This window comes from Xyrauchen texanus, chromosome 36 (assembly GCF_025860055.1).
Source record: "Xyrauchen texanus isolate HMW12.3.18 chromosome 36, RBS_HiC_50CHRs, whole genome shotgun sequence".
NCBI classification, from domain to species: Eukaryota; Metazoa; Chordata; class Actinopteri; order Cypriniformes; family Catostomidae; genus Xyrauchen; species Xyrauchen texanus.
Window position 1 is genome coordinate 2,631,219 of NC_068311.1, and position 5,513 is coordinate 2,636,731.

The following is a 5,513-nucleotide window of genomic DNA, read 5'->3' on the forward strand; positions in this document are numbered from 1 at the left end:
TTCTTTTACACGTACCATAGAATTACTGTTTCTTATACACGTACCATAGAATTACTGTTTCTTATACACGTACCATAGAATTACTGTTTCTTTTAGACGTACCATAGAATTACTATGTTTCTTTGACACGTACCATAGAATTACTATGTTTCTTTTACACGTACCATAGAATTACTGTTTCTTATACAAGTACCATAGAATTACTATGTTTCTTTTAGACGTACCATAGAATTACTGTTTCTTTCAGACGTACCATAGAATTACTATGTTTCTTTCACACGTACCATAGAATTACTGTTTCTTTTAGACGTACCATAGAATTACTAAGTTTCTTTTACACGTACCATAGAATTACTGTTTCTTATACACGTACCATAGAATTACTGTTTCTTTTAGACGTACCATAGAATTACTATGTTTCTTTCACACATACCATATAATTATGTAGCACAGAAATACTATGTTTATTTTACACGTACCATAGAATTACTATATTTCTTTTACACATACCATAGAATTAATGTTTCTTTTACAGGTATCATAGAATTACTGTTTCTTTTACACGAACCATAGAATTAGTTTCTTTTACATTTACCATAGAATTACTATTTCTTTTACATTTACCATAGAATTACTATGTTTCTTTCACACGTACCATAGAATTACTATGTTTCTTTTACATTTACCATAGAATTACTGTTTCTTTTACACGTACCATAGAATTACTGTTTCTTTTACACGTACCATAGAATTACTATGTTTCTTTTACACGTACCATAGAATTACTATGTTTCTTTCACACGTACCATAGAATTAGTGTTTCTTTTACATTTACCATAGAATTACTATGTTTATTTTACACGTACCATAGAATTACTGTTTCTTTTACACGTACCATAGAATTACTGTTTCTTTTGCACGTACCATAGAATTACTATGTTTCTTTTACACGTACCATAGAATTACTGTTTCTTTTACACGTACCATAGAATTACTATGTTTCTTTTACACGTACCATAGAATTACTGTTTCTTTTGCACGTACCATAGAATTACTATGTTTCTTTTACACGTACCATAGAATTACTGTTTCTTTTACACATACCATAGAATTACTGTTTCTTTTACATGTACCATAGAATTACTGTTTCTTTTACACATACCATAGAATTACTGTTTCTTTTACATGTACCATAGAATTACTGTTTCTTTACACGTACCATAGAATTACTATGTTTCTTTTACACATACCATAGAATTACTGTTTCTTTTGCACGTACCATAGAATTACTATGTTTCTTTTACACGTACCATAGAATTACTGTTTCTTTACACGTACCATAGAATTACTATGTTTCTTTTACACGTACCATAGAATTACTATGTTTCTTTTACACATACCATAGAATTACTGTTTCTTTTACATGTACCATAGAATTACTGTTTCTTTTACACATACCATAGAATTACTATTTCTTTTACATGTACCATAGAATTACTGTTTCTTTACACGTACCACAGAATTACTGTTACTTTTACACGTACCATAGAATTACTGTTACTTTTACATGTACCATAGAATTACTATGTTTCTTTTACACATACCATAGAAATACTGTTTCTTTTACATGTACCATAGAATTACTATGTTTCTTTTACACATACCATAGAATTACTATTTCTTTTACATGTACCATAGAATTACTGTTTCTTTACACGTACCACAGAATTACTGTTACTTTTACACGTACCATAGAATTACTGTTACTTTTACATGTACCATAGAATTACTATGTTTCTTTTACACATACCATAGAAATACTGTTTCTTTTACATGTACCATAGAATTACTATGTTTCTTTTACACATACCATAGAATTACTGTTACTTTTACATGTACCATAGAATTACTGTTTTTCTTTTACACGTACCATAGAATTACTGTTTCTTTTACACGTACCATAGAATTACTATGTTTCTTTCACACGTACCATAGAATTAAATTTCTTTTACACGTACCATAGAATTACTGTTTCTTTTACACGTACCATAGAATTAAATTTCTTTTACACGTACCATAGAATTACTATGTTTATTTTACACGTACCATAGAATTACTATGTTTCTTTCACACGTACCATAGAATTAAATTTATTTTACACGTACCATAGAATTACTGTTTCTTTTACACGTACCATAGAATTAAATTTCTTTTACATGTACCATAGAATTACTGTGTTTCTTTCACATGTACCATAGAATTACTGTGTTTCTTTCACATGTACCATAGAATTACTGTGTTTCTTTCACACGTACCATAGAATTACTGTGTTTCTTTCACACGTACCATAGAATTACTGTGTTTCTTTCACACGTACCATAGAATTACTGTTTCTTTCACACGTACCATAGAATTACTGTTTCTTTTACATGTACCATAGAATTACTGTGTTTCTTTCACACGTACCATAGAATTACTGTTTCTTTCACACGTACCATAGAATTACTGTTTCTTTCACATGTACCATAGAATTACTGTTTCTTTCACATGTACCATAGAATTACTGTTTCTTTCACATGTACCATAGAATTACTGTTTCTTTCACACGTACCATAGAATTACTGTTTCTTTCACACGTACCATTAGCTCAACATATAAAACAACAGAAGTCAATAGAAAGTCCCACCATGATAAACATCAAGTGTGTGTATTAGTGTGTGTGTGTGTGTATATGTGTGTGTATGTGTGTGTATTAGTGTGTATGAGTGTGTGTGTGTGTGTATGAGTGTGTGTATGTGTATGTGTGTGTCTGTGTATGAGTGTGTGTGTATGTTACCAGGCAGAGCAAGTAGAGACTCAAACTCCCTGCAGTTGGAGATGCCGGAACTCTGTTCTGCACAGGCCTGCCATAAGTTCTGATAATACCATATAGATGTAATTACATTGCCCGAAAACGACGACACACGCCAGTAATCATTCGCCAACGTAACGCCGGTGAGCAACCAGCCCCCAATACACATCAAGAACCCCACCAGTTCAACTGCAATCGACATGATTAACAAAACACACTCGTTTATACACTCAAATCCTCTCGCACAAACTCTGTCTCAACACACAGAATCCCTCCGACAGTTTCCACTCCGATCTGAGCGCTGACCCAGTATGCAACTGTGTTTAAGTGTGTCATTGTTAGTTTTATGGTCAGAACTTTAGTCAGAGTCATAAAAGCATAAACCAAGGCCCCTCCTATAGTGCTTTTCACTAGAACACACAGTGATAACAAAGGAAGCAAAACTAGGAAGCATCATGTGAATAATTACAGATAAGTTTGTCTTCGATGCTTAAAAATCGAAGGCCCCTCGTCTTTCTTGAGGTAACAGTGGGAATGTGGTGTGTGTGCCTTTAAGAGCAAGAGTGGGTGGGGCTTAACGTGGTACACAGAAACCATCTGAATTCAGAACAATTATTTAAATAATAATAATTTCAATCCTGGTCTATTTACAGCAAAGCAAAAGTGCCGATTACAGTGAGGCACTTACAATGGAAGTGAATGGGGCCAATCCATAAACGTTAATATACTATTTCAACAGTATAGCCACAAGACGTGAACATTATAGGGTTTTAATGTGATCAAATCTGAAGTTTAGAAGCATTTCGGCGGTTATCAGATTACAGGGTTTACCGGCGTTACATCATCATGACAACAAAGTTGTAATATTGGGATTAGCTTTAACTGGATGTGGTCAGTAAGTGATTTAATCACGCTAAAATCACGTTAAAACACATCAAACTATAAAATACCTGGGATATTGTAGCTGAGATGACTACATTTTAGGATACTTTTACAGAATATTTATGGCAATTTTTGAAGCTCGACAGCTCCTGGTCATTGTATGCTTTCACTGTATGGAAAAGAGCAGCATGAATGTTCCTCTAAACATCTCCTTTTGGGTTCAACGGAAGAAAGAATATCACACGAGCGACATGACGGTGAGTTAATGATGATTTTTCCTCCTTTAACCCAAATGGCCAGAGGCTAGATTTGTCACATTCTGTAGGGAAGTGATGTGTGTGTGTGTTTGTGTGTCATCTCTTTAGAGTTTTATGAGTTTTTATGGGCACAATAACCACATTCTGGTTGAAGTATTGAGCCACAGAGTTCCAGTAAAACCACAGTAATACTGTATCATTGAAACTCACATACTGTCTGCTATAAGCACATTGGCTTTGTCCTTATCAAGTGTGCCATCTGGGATAGGGATGGTGTGTGTGTGTGTGTTTTACCTGGAAGGCCAAGCACAGTCTTGAATCTCTGGCACTGAATGGCCCCAAGCACATTAGTGGCTTCATAAGTCGTGGTGGTGGTCACTTTACTCTGAGCTCTCCACACAAGTTTGTGAAGGTGGACTCCAAACACCAGCTTATAATGTCCAGGAACAACCCCATCACCTGAAAGACCACTGTTGCCATGGCAACAGACACACTCTGACCCTGTGAGGAAGCAGCGGAATGTTTTATCTAACAATGATACACTGTTACAAATAAAAGGTTCCTTTCGGAACTCTCGTGTAAAGAACAAACGTTTCGTCTTAGAGATTTAAAAGGAACGTTCCAGGTTTAATACAAGTTAAGCTCAATCGACAGCGTTTGTGCCGTACTGTCGATTGCCACTGAGAAATTTCGTCTCGTTCCTCCTTTTCATTAACAATTACAATGGAAGTTAACGGGACAATTTTTGGAGGGTTTAAAAGGCAGAAATGTGACGCTTATCATTTTATAAAAGCACTTCCATTCATTCTTCTGTATTAACTGAGCTGTAAAGTTGTTTAAATCGTAACAGTTGTTTCAGGGTTTGTTGACGTGACATCATCATGTCTGTGAACCCATTGACTTCCATTGTAAGTGTCTGACTGTGACCTCAATTTGAACCTTTATTTTAACAGGATTATTCTAGTGTAGGATTTAATATTCTATTACAAGCCTAGTTATGCATATTATCACATTAAATATTACCTGATGTAGATTAAATTTAATGGCTAAAATATAATTTATGTTAATTAATGAATTAATATTAAGTATCTGACATAAAACAGTACCTGTGTGTAATACACAGCCAGTGTTGGGTGTAATTGGATAACAAAGTAATTAATTACAGTAATCTAATTACTTTCAGGCACAAAAGTAGTGTAACATTTTACATTTTAAATGATTGTAATCAGATTACAGTAACTGACTTTCAATGAAATTACATTTAAGTACAATATTTGGGTTACAAATATTTAAAAACATTTATTATTTGTGTAAAACAATTAAAATATGAATTAATATGCATGTCTGTTTGTGTTTCTGTGACAATGAACAAGGAGAAAAAATACATTATTTTGAATTTGAGCGAAAGTAACTTAAAAGTAATTAGTACTATATAGTAGTATATGTAATGGATTACATTTCTTTAGTAACCTACCCAATACTGTGAAATACCAATTAAATGTTTGGACATACTTGACTGAATT

General features: G+C 33.6%; 1 pseudogene; it reads right to left on the bottom strand.

Moving 5' to 3' along the window:
- The window catches only part of LOC127629455 (claudin-19-like), a 6,133-nt pseudogene extending 1,457 nt beyond the window's left edge, over positions 1 to 4,676 (bottom strand).
- Between the last annotated feature and the right edge of the window lie 837 nt (positions 4,677 to 5,513).